Source organism: Botryllus schlosseri, chromosome 6 (genome assembly GCF_051294905.1).
Source record: "Botryllus schlosseri isolate E-star chromosome 6, Bs_hap1, whole genome shotgun sequence".
In the NCBI taxonomy this organism is placed as follows: Eukaryota; Metazoa; Chordata; class Ascidiacea; order Stolidobranchia; family Styelidae; genus Botryllus; species Botryllus schlosseri.
The window spans coordinates 4,929,324-4,947,747 of NC_137241.1; the positions used below are offsets into that span (position 1 = coordinate 4,929,324).

At 42.1% G+C, this 18,424-nt stretch overlaps 1 protein-coding gene across 1 annotated transcript in view; it reads right to left on the bottom strand.

Moving 5' to 3' along the window:
* The window catches only part of LOC145440466 (peptidyl-prolyl cis-trans isomerase FKBP2-like), a 33,032-nt gene that overhangs the window by 8,652 nt on the left and 5,956 nt on the right, over window positions 1–18,424 (bottom strand). The gene's annotated exons all lie outside the window — the stretch shown is intronic.

Here is an 18,424-nt window from a genome sequence, read left to right on the forward strand (position 1 = left end):
TCTACTTCGTAATATCTTGTGATATACTTACCTACTTTTCGCTATATTTAGTTTGTCAAGTAGAAGTAGTTTAATCCCCCAATACGAAAGATAGTTTGATGAATTTCGGGGCTGTTTTCACGGAGTACCAACATTTATTATCAATAAAATTCAAGTGAAGCCCACATATTTTGTTGCGCTTCGCGCCCTATAGTTATGGAGTGACAAAGATGTTTTCAAGAAAGTATCAGTCAATATAATTTAGGTACCGGATTGCTTGGTTCCGCTCACATCATATTGTCGCTCATATCAAATATTTCATCACTGTAAATATGGCCAGCCATAACGTTTGAAACTACCGCTTCGCAATCTAGGAATTACGTATTATCATATCGTAATCTAGCAGCCCCTGAAAGTGTCCTGCTAATCTGGAAAATCCGGCTTTATTTATAACGATACCCCTGTTTTAGCAGATCAACTTTGAAGCTTCATCGACAAAAGACATGTCATATATTTTCCGCTTTTTAGCAGTGGTATCTGTATTTCACTTTCAATTCCGAGTATCATACTTTGAGTTCTATAATTACTTTCACTTCTTTTGTCTGCAGAACATAAATGTTGAAGCATAAAAGCAAGTGTAGTAATGCCTCTATTATCCGAAAATAAAGCTACAGTAAATATAAATTTTACGATCCACAATATCTGTTATTAACGAATACCTACAAATCGCGCAAAGTGTTGAAGCCGTATCCGATACAACTTCTCCGCATTGCTCGTCGTCTAAACTTGGGGCCTTATAATATGGGGGAGGGCGCCATGCCACGATGTTCTCTTAAACGGGGTCTTCTAGTATACAACGGGTTGGTATAGCATTTTCATATCAGAAGAGCGTTCTGAATTCAAGAGCGTTCTGCAAATGTATTTCAGACAACGAACACATCATTGGAAAAGGCCTTCAAAGTGCATATGCCTCAATTCCAATGTTGGTCAAGTTTCACGCTGAATTCAAGAGCGTTCCGAGCCTGCATTTCGGACAATGAGCACCACTCTCTATTATTAGAGTAGTTTTTAAATTCGAATGTAAACTTTGCGTATTATTCCGCTTTTGCCCAGTGCATGCTGCGTGTTTATTGATGACTCGTGTTTCAAGTGTTTATGTTTGTCGACTATCCCTTTGATTTGATATGTATGTAGTTTCCCGCTGATAGCATCATTTTCTTCGCTTGCTGTGTATACACGATCGGTGGTCATCCACCAGCAGTATTTCCCTAATTATACGCACTCCTGTATAATTTTGAGATTTTTCCATAATTGGCCTCGAATCTGATAAAATCTTACCCCTTTTGGCCAAATTCTTTCCGACTACTCACTATGCAGCTCATATTCGCTGAATAAAATCGGTGTAACAGTGAGCGCGATTGCAAAGTATTAAGGCTGCTGCACACTGGCTTTGCGACACGACTAAAACAGGTAATTCCCCGATCGTGTCGCGCTCACGGTCGCGGTAGTTGCGTTCTGCTGCACACTGGGACACCGAGTTGTACACTCGTAACGTAGGCCTATCTGTTCTGTACCAGCTTAATGATTTCGTAACAGTATAGGTTCTTGGTTATTACTTTTGAAGAACACATCAAGATACTTCCTACACATATGTGTTTTCTATGTGTACTGACAGCATTTTGCTGATGCTCCGAATTTTGATAAGGAATACACCATAATGCCACTAAGATCTCAAATTTGACAACTCAGTTTATTATTTCAAGTCAAGACGCAGATGCCCAATATACAGTACCCAAGATACAAAGAATATAAACAAGAAGGTGTCTAATCGTGGATACGCCCCAACATACTCCATCAATCAGATATCTTTATAATACATGGGCCTACTCTTCTTGGCCTACCGGTACTTTCGTAATGTCAAGTATGTCAGTGGTATTGGCGGGATGGCGGTCATGTTCTCTGTTATTCATCTTGTATTGTGAACATATCGTAATTTAATTATCAAATATATCTTCATTTCGTTCATCCATCTTCAAGTTATCAACTTGAGGTTGAATCATTCTTTTTCTGGGCTTGTTGGATATCATACAGCGCCCTGAGTCAATCCCAAGATAAATTACGCATCTGGTACACGAGTATCTTAAATTAGGAAGTTGAACGATTAGAAAAGATTGCAACAGCACCGTCGAAATAAGAGTGCGTGTTTATTTTCTACGGCGGCTGAGCCCGCAACTCGCGACAAAGTTGGATTTTTTCAACTTTGTCGGCGAGTTGCGTAGCCCGCTCGCCGACGCTTTGTTGCGTAATCTGGCGACGCGGTGTGCATGGTTTTGTCACAGACAGGCGCGATTCTCTCGTTTTGTCGTGTCGCGAGAGCCAGTGTGCAGCAGCCTTAAGTCGCATTTTGTATGTTAGCGTGAGATTGCACATCTAGCACAGTATCAGTCGCATGAGTTGAATCTATTGAAACTTTTATTGGATCAGTGATTTGTGTTTTTTTCAAGTTGTATAATTATGCCGTAATTGTGTAAATACTTTCGAAAAAACATGTAGAATGTATCTCCTGTTCTCGAGAAATTTCTGTGACCGTCATAAAGTTACATTTTCAAGTTGGAAATCGCCAGTGTGACGTCATGTCCAGAATAAAGTCGCGTGCAACCCTTGCCCCACCCCTCGATATTGTCACGAGCCACTGTATGGTTTATAATTTTTAGATCATAATTTACGACGATCAAGAAGTCGTGGAAGGTATAGTATTGCAGGTAGTCCGATTTTACTTGTCAGTTGTCAGATAGCGCAGCAATCCGAAAGGTGTAATTATAGAAATTAAACATGGAACGGCAACGACCGATTTTGCAGCTTCGATCCGCTTCGCCGAGGCTGGAGTGGAGAATTGTTTTGCTTCAGCGACTGTAGGATTTCTGGCAACCCAAAAGCTATCTTTCCGAGCGCAGAAATTACTGAATCTGGTCTTGATCGAAAGCTACTGTTGCACCGATTCCGAAAATATAAATTAAAATATTGATCAGGCACTGATCCACCTAGAATCTGTCCTCCAAGTCTGAAATATCGGCATTGTTCAGAACAATCGGGTAGCCGCAACACATTGGCCACAACAATGACCCGTTGCGACTCTCCGATTGTTCGAACAATGCCGATATTTCAGACTTGGAGGACGGATTCTAGGTGGATCAGTGCCTGATCATTATTTTAATTTATATTTTCGGAATCGGTGCAACAGTAGCTTTCGATCAAGACCAGATTCAATAATTTCTGCGCTCGGGAAGATAGCTTTTGGGTTGCCAGAACTCCTACAGTCGCTTAAGCAAAACAATTCTCCACTCCAGCCTCGGCGAAGCGGAACGAAGCTGCAAAATCGATCGTTGCCGTTACATGTTTAATTTCTATAGTGTAATTGTATGTGTTAAATATGGGAAGACTATATATAATGGTCGCTCAGGCAAATACAGTGGCAAGCCGCCGTCGCCTTATTTACACCGTGCAGCCAAGCTCACAGCACACAGAGAGTCACTAAATATTCAAAAATGAAAAACTGGATATTTCGAGCAACCTTTTGTAACAAACCAACTAATATGTTTGAGATTGTCAAGGTGCATGTTCGTTTAGTGTTGATTTTATTATGCTGCCATCGTCATGCATAGAGTGGCCCGCAGTTGAAATGCAATAAATTTCAACCAAAGATGTTATAATGAAGTGAAAATTGTAATATATCAAACCCTCCCAGTAGAGGTTTCGTTGTTTTGACATATTTCAGGTGACTCTAATTCAGGGGTCGCCAACTCAAAATAGGTCGCGGGCCACTTTTCCAAATTCCTGGAGGCCGCGGGCCGCATGACATCAATTTCGATATAAAAGTAGGCAACGCAGTTCAACAACCACGTCTGATAACTCTACGTTATTACAACGCTGTGCTTTCTAACATAGGCGACGGTTATAGTCACCACAAAAGAACTAATATTTTATTGAACAAACACATATACAAGAAAAAGTATCATGATCATCAATGTCATTATATTTTGGACTATGAGCTGTACACGATACCTGACAATGACAACACTCTTTAGCCGCTAAAACAGGGGTGGCCAACATTTTTGTAATTCACGGCCGCATTTCGGGTACTCATGTAGCCTGCGGCCGCATACCGGTGGTTAGTCGTGATAAACTAGCTTGGGCCAAATACCCACGTTATCATGTCCATGTCCATTGCCGGTACACTCCGAACTAATCTATATGTACATATCGGCTTACTATGCGCACCAAATCGTTAGTAGTTATGTTGTAAAGAGCCACAGAGAACCAATCCGTATTCGCGCGAAGCGCGAAAAATTTTCCATGTTCATGAGGGAATTTCGTCAATAAATATTAGTATAGTTTCACATATTACTATACAATATTTATCCTTTCTCGGCCAATGTGATCAGATTCCCAGATACAGCTGATGCAGGGGGTATCTGCGAAAACTTAGGGTTGTTATTACAAGTGTCGACAGCCGCATAATTTTCCTTCCACTGCTGCAGATTGGCCCCCCATGGATTGAAGAATCAATATTGGGGTTAGCTATACACGGTAGGCCTACTTGCTAGACAACTATCTCCTCGTAAAGCATGGTCTTTTGGAGCGCCCGAAGTCGTTTTGCAGGCGTCTCGGTCTTGGCAGTGGTGGGCCATTGCACGTCAAGGCAATATGCCCATTCGTACCAGCAAATTCTTCATCCATGGAATGATATTACCATGCCGAAACCGTATCAACTAGTGAGTAATAGTGATAGTGGGCACATAGAATGGCTCACTTTGAAAAACAACAACATTATGTTTCAACTGAAATCAATTTTAGCGTTTCAACATGATTTACTAAGCGTTTTTCTGAATTTTTTTCAAATCAGGTCGCGGGCCGCAAAATAGGACCTCGCGGGCCACATGCGGCCCGCGGGCCGCGTGTTGGAGACCCCTGCTGTAATTAAATGAGTATTATGCCCTATAATACTAATATATATTCAACATGAAGCAGAAGAAGCCAAAGTTTGACATAAAAGCTGTAGCATTTTCTTTGGCGATTTCACTTGATGCTATTCCTTCTCCACAATCCCCTCTAAAGCGTGCAGTCGTCGCACAAGCATGGAAAATACGTCGTACAGTCGCATCTCCTAGAAATATAACGACGGTTTACGATTTGTGGAATACTAGCTCTGACTTCAGGGCCATGGTATTGAAATATTTCCAGGAGCACCATCAGCTAAATACTGACGTACATGAATCTCGAGAGGAGTCTCTCCAAGTACATACAGCGGAGAGTGGTCTAGAACAGTGATTCCCAACCGCGGCCCCCAGCTAGCCTTCTTGCGGCCCCCCAAGAAATATTGAGAAATCGATTTATGAAAAAATTATTGGGTACTCTTCGACCAAGATAAAATACGCAAGATTTATAGAAGTGGGCATATCGGCGTTGGCCAATACCGCGCCACGACGCGCGAAGACATATAAAGTTTTAGGCCATGTAACATGCGACTCCAAGAAGTGTGCCAGAACAATCGGCAGCGAGAAAACCTTAACCGAAAAGGACTGCCCTTACGCTGACCGAAAACTTCGTTATGTATATTCAAAATACATATAGGTTTAATTGACCATAGGCGCCTAAATGACTGGCGCCGAATGTTCCTGTCTTGGCAATCTGAACGTCACGAGACAAATAGGCTACCATCCCGCAGGGAAGAATTATATGCCAGTGAAGAACTACCAATTTGAAATCATGTGCATCTTTTAGTTTAGTATGTTTGGGCGATTCTATAATTCTTGATATAGCAGACTGGAGGTCACGAAATAACAAATAACATCATGTAACGAAGTCGTACCAACGGGTCCACCCGTCCGAATATGCTTAATTATTATTTACGGGCCCTACACTTTCCAAGACACCTCAGTCAGCTGTACCGGTAAATCTGACTACGTGAGCAGAGAGGACAAGTAATTGATAGCAATATATATGCAATTCCCGATCTTATTGACCTATTTTATTTTGAATTATCGAAAATTTTCGTGCTCCACGCTGGCTCACTAAACGGGGATCCTGATTTCGTGGCAGAAGCGAACAACGGCACGGGGGTCGGTTTATCACCCTATGGGTGCTCAATACCTAAGTGTTTTTTTTGGGGGGGGGGGCGACGAAGTGCTGTTTCGTTCTTGCCAACGGGTATACGCCCGAAGATGTTTAATTATTATTGAGTGGTCCTACTTTATCAAACACAACTCACTCGGCTCAACCGGTCAATCTGATTACGTGAGCAGAGAGAGGATAAAAACTGATACCAATATATATGCAATTCCCGATTATATTGACCGATTCAATCATGAATTATATAAATTTTTCGCGCTTCGCGCGATTAGTCGAGAGAAGCTGCCTAAAACGGACACCCGATTTAGATGATAAATAAGGGTAAACAGCCATCTAGCCTGAGGGGGTCTGGGGGCTTCGAAGTTCTGTTCATCACCCTATGGGGGGCCCAAGAGAAACGTTTTTTTCGGGGGGGGGGGGGGCGACGAAGTGCTGTAACGGCACTGGTGCAACAAGTGACTCACGATTGAATACGCCGAGATGCGTACTGCTTATCCGGCAAAAAGCAGCATAATTGGTAGTCCTATAGCTCGCGACTCAAGCGTCCGAATAATTTGATATGTCGGTGTTCATCGAAAGCAAGTGTCGCACTGATTCCAAAAATACGAATCGGCAATAAAACTACACCGAAATAGCCAGCAAAGGTTGATTGTTCTGAACAACGGGAGCGCGGCAACACAATGGCCAATGGCGTCAAGCGAATGATCGGAAAAATGTCAATTTTCATATTTTGATGACAATTTTGGGTTCCTTACATTGCCTTGGTATTCGTGCGGCCCCGGCCGTACTCTGAAATTCTAAATTTGGCCCTGCCACCGAAAAAGGTTGGGAACCACTGGTCTAGAACTTTCGGAAGCGACACGAAATACCCGCGTCGAGGAGAACTCCACGATTGACCAATCAAATCTTGAGCACTGTAAAGACACAGAAGCCGTATATTGTTACTGCAAACGACCGTATCGAGGTGAATTCATGGTACAGTGTGAAGATTGCAAATTTTGGTTTCATCCTACATGCGCCTTTCGACCCGACAGTAAAGAATCGAAATTTGATCATAATCAATGGCGTACTGTATCCTTGCACTGTAGGGTCGACCATAACACAAGCACACAGCGCCCGTTTTATACTCACGCACCTCAGATTGACAATCGTTATGTCGATAAAGAACCAACGCCGCCCACGCCTCTCCTCAATGAGTTCACGGGACAAGATGGAATGGTAAATGCTTGGGAAGCATGTGATCATACCAAATCGCTTCCACAGTCCCAGATTACGTCGATTTCTAAACCTGCCGGGCACAGCGAAATTAATGAATCATGGGTGAGTGATTCCGCAATCGAATCTATTGGAGGAATGACAGCGAAGATCTCGGACAAGATCAAAGAACCTGATGAGGTGAACTTACGACAGTTAACTTCAATTACTGCAGAAGAATGGAAAAGAGCCATTCAAAATCGAGGCCAACATCATTTTGCCAACAAATCTCCGTACGCAGCGACACTTATACGGGCGCTTCGGCAAGTATATGATTCATGTGTGCCGATGATAAAAAGTAATTATTTACGTGCTCAAGACAAAGTGACAGAGATTACGACGGAATGTGATCGATATTACGAAGGCAATGTTGTACTGTACTGCGGTCATAAAACATGTTGCGAATGTACAGTCACTATCCATGCTCAATTGTACAGTATGGTAAATTCGGCGCAAATCGACTTTCATATAACCGGAAACAGGCATCATCGACATGAATGTACTAAATCAAGAAGAGTCAAAGGCGAACAGCGGCTTCATCTGAAAGAGGAGCTTGATTACAAAACCCCGACTCAAGTGCATCGACATTTATTTGATACATTGTCTGAAAATGAACGATTTTTGGTTCACATACATTCGCACCTTCGACTGACGTTCTGAAAGACATCAAAAGAGATGGTTGTCCAGTGGTAAAATATTCCAAAAACTGGCTATTCTGCATGGAGAAATTGGTGAAAATATTCACGAATGAGAAGAAAACTAATTTTCTGCGTGCGTGGTCCGCGAATCCCCCAACCGTAACTACGTACAATGACGGGCAGATCAATATCTATAAAGAGCTGTGCCGCGTGGATTTCCTTTTCATCGATGGCTCAGGGGGTGTTTTGCGCAGCAGTAAAGGCTTGGGAAATTTTCAAATCTATGTGCTTTTTGTGCGAAATCCAAGAAAGTGTCGACCGGGAATGCCGGTAGCAAGCTTTCTCACAAGCAAGCATGACGCAATCACAATTGGAAACTTTCTGCGAGACTTCATACGCGATTCTTAGGGCAGAGAGCGATCCACGAAACCTCAAATCATTGTAATAGACGGTAGTAAAGCGGTATGGAATGCAGTTTTGGATGCATTTACCAGAGAAAATAGACTTCAGTATTATTACCGATGCTATCGCATTGTAACTGGCAATGCTACGCAAAATGACATGGAAAAGACATTCGTAATAAATTGCTACAGTCACAGCATGAAAGCTGCATCCATCCTGTGTCGGAAGCATTACAAAAAGGGATTTGTTGCCACTGCAATGTATTGGATCGGTCTGTTACTGTCGCAAGATATGCTATCAAAAATGGACGAGATAATGCGCCACATTTGTATTGTGTTGCTTTCTCCAAAATGTACGCCAGTTGTTAATACCAGCTTTGCGTCTCTGTTATCGCTGCAGAGCGAACAGGAGAATCCAACTGATGCTGCTGTAAATGATCTCAATGAGCCAAGCCACGACGAGGATTATTTTTCTGGAATAATTCCCGTCGATAAAAAGCAAGAGTTGCAGTCTCCATTTTATACTCGATATCGCAATCTTGAGAAAGAGTGGATGTCAGCAACAGCAACTCGTTCCAACCTGGAAAGTCAATGTGACGACAACGTCTATTACTCTCCGTCATTTTACACCAAGTTCGTCGAAGTAATCGCTAGTCGACTCGGCGTAACCTCGCGCCTTCTTCTGGGAGACTTATCAAGGCACAGTCGTCCTGAAATTCCTTCAAACCATTACATGAAATTTGCAAATTGGTGGAAACAATTGAAGAAATATCCTGGATGCTCAATCTGCGACGGTACAAGAACGCAAGGTGCAATTGAGCAATTTTTCCGACAGTTGAAGCGAAACTATCTAAACAACAAGCGTGCATCAAATGTACCAAAGTTCGTATGGGACTACGAAGATGCAACGAGAGTAACTGGTAAATCGTTTGCTGATGATTTAGTGAAAGTCAAGTACGGCTCGCGGCCCGTACCGAAACGGAAACTCCAAATATATCATCAAGAAGAACATCCGGTACATAAAAAGCCAAAATTTCTTGAGTCGAAATTCAAGAGACGAAGCCAAAGAAAGGGATATTACGGAACTCCCACGGCCGCCGAAAAAATCAGGGATCGTAACTCAAAATCATTGACACCGGAGGGAAAATTCGCAGAAACGTACGTTGTGGAAGTCGATACAAGAACACGCCTTGTCGACTGTCGGTACGAAATTGACAGACACAGCGATCAATTCGAAATTCGAAGTCGTTGTGACGTATGCTGATATAATGTCTGTTTGCCCCAACCCATCAGAGAAAATGATTCAAAATATTAATAAAATCATGGCAAATGACACTAAACCAGGATGGCTAACAGAAGGTATTGTTAATGCTTTTGTAATCCAGTGTGCGCTCAACGGAAATTCTCAGTTAAATGAAAGCCATTTTGGGTATCTGACAACGGACATGACTCATTTCATACTTTCTGGAAATAAGCCTCGAGCAGTTCCAGACACTATTCTTGATGACAATCGGCACTTACGCATGGTCATACTATTACCAATCCTTATTCGTCGGGATTTCAATCATTTTGCTCTTCTCTGTTTTCAAGAAAAGAATAAAATAATCACATTTTTCGATTCCTCTGGTGCCCGTGATACGGAGGAGCAACACGAGATTTTATCGTCATTTACCCAATACCTTTCTGGTATTTCTAGGATAGATGTGAACAGCGTGAAGAAGGAATTTTGCGGCGACTTCCTTCAAACCGACTCTTCGTCGTGCGGTGTTTGTACATGTATGGCGGCGTGGAGCATATGTTTGCAAGACAAGCACCGTACACATTTGCAAAATGACTTCCGTCATAAAATCATTTGGGACCTACGTCAAGATTATCTGACATCATCGCACATTGTGCGAAATGCGGAAGTTGAATGTGGCATTATATCCCAGATACCTGGACTCGAAAATCTTGGAAATACCTGCTGGTTCAATGCTGTTATGCAAACATACTCTCATGTCATACGGCAGGGATTGGGGCCACTGGATGAGAGTAGGCAAATTCTTGGGGAATTCGCGAATATACTTATCCCCTTGACAACCTTGAAGGCGGTTGAACGTGACGTATTGCTGAATGCTGTTAAAATTGCATGTGAGAGAACTAAATTGGAGTACGGTGAGCAGCACGATTGTTCTGAGTTCTATCCAATATCTTCGCTGCCACAAGTATTGGGAGATCTTTGTTGGAAGAACGAATTGAGATACGAGAGGATCATCCACTGCGACGAATGCCAAACGAATGGAACAACACTCCATCAAGAAAAAATCTTCAACGTGAATTGCGGAGTTGCATCGGTAGCAGAAGCATTTCAGATTTCACAAATCATATGTGAAAAATGTGGTTTCGCGATCAATACTAATGTCAAGTTCACTGAAGTTCCGAATCTAGTGACAGTGCGCCTCAATCGTGTGGACTCTATAGGTAGAAAGTTGGAAAATACCGTCTTGGCCAACCGAAACCTCCACATTCAGGGACCTGATCAAGGTTGGATCGGATATTCGCTCAGGGCTGTGGTTGCACACATCGGATCGGACGGAGACTGACACAATATCGCATATTTAGTCGAGAAGAAATGCTCGGTACGGCTATGCAACGACAAAATTGTGGAATTTGTGGATTCGAAAGAAGCTTTCAATGCTATGTCAAGGAATGGATACCTCTTTATTTATCTCAAAACAATAAAGCGAAGATTACCTCTGCAAAACTCCCGCAATCGTGAATATTTCATGAAAAGTCTGCCATTAAAAATGATGGATATCAATGAAGAAGCTAAAGCAATCGGTGACACAATATTTCAGGACATTGTAAATGTTTGTCATCTTACATTACACGAGTCGCAAAAGGACGTCCGTAGTCAGCGACATGCCCTTTTTCTCCGAAGCAAACACACTGAATTGCAGAAAATGATCGTACCTGTTGGACAAAATGACCTTGAAGAAATCGAAGTCATATTCCAATATATCAAAAACAAGACCTGCATCTTACAAGCGAAATGGATCAGATATTTGAACACAGGATCAGGATACGTCGCATACAACACATTTTCGCGAATAATTTTCAACAAGGCTGTGGTGCGTGAGGACAGTGAGCTCATGAAGAAATTAGAACCAACACACAGCAGCGACAAGTATTTCAAGTTGGTTGTGTTGCAAGAAGTTACTTTGATGTTTCTGTCCATTACTCAGAAGAGGACATACGAAGAAGTTTTGGAAAATCTGAAGGTGCCATATGAATGGCGAAAAAAATGAATTATAACTTACGTTTCTGCAGCTTTCGTCTCGTATTTTGAGTATACTTTTTTGTTGAATAACTATCCAATTCCATTTCATTGGTAGTTTTGTTAGTTTACTTTTGTTCTGAAATCGCGCAAGACTTTTAAATAGCATGTCGCATGAACGCGTAGGCCAGAAATAAGTATTTACCGGCAAATATTAGTTTCGTACTTTAAATACGCAATGACTCATTAGACCATACCTGGACATTTTAAGGTCCGCGAAAAGTTGATTGGAAAATGTGAATGCGTGGACTAACACTATATAGTCTATACATTACATTACGTAGCCTACGTACATCGCATGCATATACTCCAGATTCAAAATAAAGCCAATATAAAAAGGTATGCCGTAACAAATAAAATCGCAACTCACTCTTTCTATATAGTATAGTTCAAACCATGTTTTTTTTTTAATTTCCATTGTTACATTCAGAATTACACGCCGCGTGCTTTTATGTTTTGCGTCGTGCGAGAATTTCATGAAAACAGAAGCGGAGGCTGAAGACCGACATTTTGCAGAGATTTGTGCCACTAAATATTGTACTCAAGTCAGAGGTATAAACGCATCCTTTTAGTTTGTGGTGAGCAAGTTGCCGTGGTTAAGGCATATAAGTTGAGTCGGCATTATGCGAAAAACTGCTAGTGAAATACAGACACTCGGGTGAGGCTTAGAGAGAGCGCGAATTTCGGATGACTTATTTTACCAAACTGCACACACCTCGGAATGCAGCGACCAAGACCAAGAATAATGACAATGAATATATAGTATTTTTTGTAAATTAACCCTCACTTTTTATGACCTAATATTCAACGTTTGACTCAACAAAGTATTTTCTGCATCACATTTGACCCCTCGTGAAAAATAATTTCACATCCCAGTTCTGACTGGAAGTACTTTTGTGCTAAAGAACTATCCAATACCGATTCCTTGGTGGTTTCATTGTGATATTTGAAGACGTGTGTAGCCGTTCGGTCGTAGTCTTCGCTATCTAACTGAATGCGGCTATATTACTTCAGGTTCGACTGGACCCAGAGACACATTGCAGATTCGACGGATATATTACAACGAAGGCAGGCACAATAAACACATCAATACTTCCAATCCAATCCAAGACTTAACACAGCAACAACTCCATACATAGACCAATTCCAATCCCAATCCAACTACATACACAAAGACTAACTCAAATCACTTCCTCTTTTCAATACCGCATGTTACCCTACGCATGACTGGTCTTACAACCAGATAGTCCGGAGTCATTATGGCTCCGGAGCCGAGCGGTTACACGTGCCAGACTTCTAAGTAAAATATTGAAAGTAAGCTACTAGTGATACTATTCCTATGGACGCGTAGGCCTGAAATAATATGTATTTAGACCAAAAATATTGACGAGCTTTTTGTAGGCAGAGACGAGACGACAGATTTCGCATACTCGGAAAGGGTCGTTTACTCTTTCAATTATCAAGATACACCAGTCAACGCTGTGTATCATCTAAAAATAGTACATTGAACGCTCTCGTATTCGACATTTCATGCTGTTGACGTCTTACTTTGACGATACGATACGATACGATGTGATACGATTGGTGATATACGATGCTCTAGTGAATTCTCTACTAGTTGATGACGATTACCCCTGACGAGTTTCGGCCGAAAATATTCGGGTACATTTCAATATGACTATTATGCTAATCAATTGTACATTGATGTACTTTACCTCCAAGGAGCTGTACAATCGAATAATATATTCATATTGAAATATATACCCGAATATTTCAGCTGACACTGGTCAGGGGTAATCATCAACAACTTTTCCAGATTAGATTAGAATTAGATTACTGGCATTTCGCTCTAATTTAATGAAATTAGACGACTATAATTATCTAGTTGTCCAAGTCTGGTTCACACTTTCATTTGTCATATTTGGTGATGCGTGTGTTGGTATACAATGTCCTTTCCAATCCTCTGCTAGTTGTTAACGATTACCCAATACCGTTTGTGTGATAATTTTATGATTTATTAAAATAGCGAATAACGAGGAAATAACGCTGCATCAAATCTGTCTTCAAATTCAGTTTTACAATAAATTAGTCGTGATTAGTCAAAAATTCCGCCCGAGAAGTCGACATTTCCGACCACTTGATACGCAAGGGGTTAATATTGACTATTCGTTCGCCATAATGTTTCACGTGATCATTCGCCGTGTTTCACCTCAGTGCAAGCATTCCGCCGAAATTCCGCCAGGACCACTTCAGTTCTCAAGTCAACAGTGCACTTGAATGTTCATGGAGCACACGAATAATTTGAAGGACATCATAATATTTTCTAACATAAAAAATTCGGTTGCCAGTAAACTCGGCCCAAAGTAAATTCGGCCCAGGCAAATTCGGCCATTACATCAGTAAATTCGGCCCACCGAGAACATTGTATTAAAATGTATTACCAACCGTTAACATGAATTAATTACATAATTATACTATTATTAAGTGATTTGGATGTCAGGGTGTGCGTAGATCGCGTAATCACGGGAGATAGCGCGGATATTCACTGGGACCGGATTTACCGACGGCCGAATTCACCGGTCAATTCACTCTTTACTCGGTCAATTCTGCCCTCGGAGAATTTTTTATAAAAATGTATTACCAACTATTAATGTGAATTAATTTCATAATTATATTATTATCAAGTGATTTGGAGAACAGGGTATGCGTATAAATATATATATATATATATATATATATGCCGATGTTTACGGGGCCGAATTTACCGACAGCCGAATTCAATCGGTATATTCGGCCCTCGGAGAACATTGTGTGAACTAAGAATGTGTATTATATTACATAATTATAATATTATCAAGTGATTTGGAGGTTAGGGGTTAGGTTTAGGGTTAGGATTAGCGTTAGGGTTAGGATTAGGGTTAGGTTAGGGTTAGGATTAGGGTTAGGTTAGGTTAGGATTAGGTTAGGATAAGGGTTAGGTTAGGATTAGGGTTAGGGTTAGGTTAGGTTAGGATTAGGGTTAGGTTAGGATTAGGGTTAGGATTAGGGTTAGGTTAGGATTAGGATTAGGGTTAGGGTTAGGTTAGGTTAGATTAGGGTTAGGTTAGGGTTAGGTTAGGTTAGGATTAGGGTTAGGATTAGGGTTAGGATTAGGGTTAGGATTAGGGTTAGGGTTAGGTTAGGATTAGGGTTAGGTTTGGATTAGGGTTAGGGTTCAGGTTAGATAATGTTATTGTAACTGTTGTTGTTACTCTGGCCCTGGCCGAATTTACCGAGGGCCGAATTCACCGACGGCCGAAGTGACCGAGGGCCGAATTCGACGGGCCGAATTTACCTTGGGCCGAGTCTACTGGCAACCAAAAAATTCACCAACATTTTTAAAATTCTTGCCAGATTATGTGATAGTGTTTTATCAAGTTACTAGTTACCCGATTACTCCGAGTTAAATATCCGGCTCCATCAGTGGACGCAAGGTTCTCGACAGCGTGACAGACTTACAAGAGAGAGAGAGAGAGATATGATATTCTTTCTCGCCTGCACCATCGAGATGCTTTGGCGACGGAGTTGCGATACGGCCCCATGAGGTCATCTAGTCTGCGCACCCGTTTTTTTTTCTCCTCCATGCTATCCGTGATTGCTGAGCGCCTAGCAGGATAGCTGCGGATACCATTTTTCGAGTCTTTGGTATGACCCGGCCGGGGATCGAACCCACGACCTACCGCTCGAGAAGCCGGACGCATAACCATTACACTATCTCAAGAAATGAGGCTCGTAATAACTCAGGCATGTGGTCGAATTGAACTCGGTGGAATATTGCGTCATGCCATACGCATAGTCAGTGGCTCTCAACCGGGGGTCCGTGAAGCATTTTCAGGGGGTCCGCGAAGCCTCCAAGTTTGCAACATGATTGATCACTTAATTTTCTAAGCTAAGAATATCATGAGGCAGCTTGGCCTCGTAACTGCTAAACCTTCAGGACTTACATAAGCAGAATGGTCGTCTGAAATGAAATATCCCACACCGGTGGTTCTTAACCGGGGGTCCACGAGACCTCTAAATTTGCAAAATCACTGATTAACAAATTGTAACTTTCTTTAAAATTAGGGAAATGACGAGGCAATTCGCTTCAAAACTGCTAAAGCTTCAGGACTCACATCAATAGAATTGCCGTTTGAGATGAATCATTAGACCATGCAGACTAACTTTAATTGCCAATAGCATAGGCCTACTTATACAAACATCTTGCAGTTTAGAGATGTTTTGTTCAGGTTTGTTGAAAATTATGTTTTCCTACAAAAGGGGTTAAACCCACGTCATGGAATCCATTTTCTCCAGTGATATACATATGTGGCAGCCCTGATCTATAATAGGCCTACTGTCTTATATCAGAAACGGTCAGGGGGCGATATGGGGGGCGCTGGGCTCAGGGGGCGGTATGGGGGGCGCTGGAGAAAAATGGCTTCGCAGTAGATGATGTGGTGATAGGACATATCCTTAATGAGTATTCAGAGCAAATTAACACCGAAAACTTCGTTACATATAGCCTTCAAAATACATATAGGTTTAATTGTCCATGGGCGCCTAAATGACTGACACCGAATGTTCCTGTCTTGGCAATCTGAACCCCAGAAGACGAATTCCATCTGACAGGGAAAAATTATATGTCAGAGAAGAAATACCAATCTGAAATCGTGTGCGTCTTTTAGTTTAGTACGATTGAGCGACAGGGATATTCCTGTTGGGCGATATCGTCGTTGAGCGATTCTACATTTTTTGATATTGCAGACAGGGGGTCACGAAATAACATCATGCAACGTAGTCATACCAACGGGTTCGCCCGCCCGAATATGTTTAATTATCAGTTACGGGCCCTGCAGTTTCCAAGAAACCTCATAATGTTCGCTTTAAGTTTTGATGGGTCTGCGCACACTCAACAACTCACTGCGATGACCCCTGGACAACAGTGCGTATCGACTAAAAAAAGGTAATAACTTCGGATTTGTTGTGCGCAACGTAGATTTTCTGTGCGCAGAGACCGTGTCAGCACTGCGCAAGTGCGCAGCTTAGAGGGAACATTGCCCCTCACTCAGCTCTACCGGTAAATGTGTTTACGTGAGCAGAGAGAGGATAAAAATTAATCTCAATTTTCATGCAATTCCCGATGATATTGACCAATTCAATCATTAATTAGTGAAATTTTTCGCGCTTCGCGCGACTTGGCGAAAATAGCTGCCTCAGTAAATGGACACCCAATGTAGATACCTAACAGGCTTTCAGCAAATAGAGGACAGCCTAATGGGGGTCTGGAAGTGAAGTCACCCGGGAAGCTTGGTTTATCACCCGATGGGGGCCCAGAACCAACGTTTTTGGCTTGGGGGGGGGGGGGCTGACGAAGTGCTGTTACTGCCCTGGTAACGAATAATTGTACCTGCGGGCACGCCCGAATATGTTTAATTATTAATTACGTGCCCTTTATCTTCCTATACAACAGCTCACTCAGTTTATCGCGACTTATATATGTAATTACCACCTATTCATTCATGCATTATAGAAAATTTTGGTACCTAGGGCGACCAGGCCACACAAACTTTGCTGACCATCGAAATCACGATAGGGGGTTCGTGGGGGCGAAGCCCTCAGAAGTTCGGTTTATCACGCTATGGGTGCGCAAGGCAATCGTTTTTAGGGGGTTGACGAAGTGCTGTTACGGCCCTCCCTCTTACTCATTGTCTTTATTACATTCCTTACATTATGAAGTTGGGGGGGGGGGCGCTGGAGCACGATAATTTTTGAAAGGGGGCGCTGGAGGAAACAAGGTTAAGAACCACTGTGCTAGACAGAAACGACTAGTCTGCAGGACGTGATAACTTCATAGAAATCTGTTTCACAATTTTGGTGCCAAATAATATGTTTCGATCACACACAAAGGTGCATGTCGTCAGAAGACTCGGGTGGTAATGTTACATGCGCCGGACCTATACCATTTTGGAAATGGATTTTCGGCAATCGTTCATATCACATCGAAATCCGTGAATTTTCAAGACACGACCACATAATTTAAGAAATGCATCTGCAGAATACACTTTGGAATAATGAAATTCCGGCCAACTTCTACATATCGTATGATATTATTGTCAGGAACGGTCATTTTGTCGCTGTTTATCACATGCCTATAGTTAATATTTGCACATGACAGATGTCAGTGGCACGATAATTGAGCTAAATTTGAACGAAAACTTGAGGGGGTCCGCGTGGTCCGTGACGGTTCAAAAGGGGTCCGCGAAGACAAAAAGGTTGAGAACCACTGGCAGTGGTTCTCAACCGGGGGTCCGCGAAGCATTTTCAGGGGGTCCGCGAGGCCTCTAAATTTTCAAAATAGTTGATAACCTGAATTTGTATTTGCAAACCGGGAAAATTGCGAGGCACTTTCAATTCATTACTAGTAAACCACCAGAACTCACATCAAAACAATGGCCGTCTGAGTTGAAATATCCTGCTGTTCAGAATCATTTTAATGGTCAAATTACCAATAGATTTATGACAGTATTCCCTTTAATTTTTGACTAGTACGCGCACACTCACCAACTCACTGCGCAAACCCTTGGACAACAGTGCGTACCGACTAAAAAAAGGTCATCACCTCGGATTTTTTTTTTGGCGCAACTTAGATTTTCTGTGCGCAGAGACCGTGTCAGCACTGCGCATTT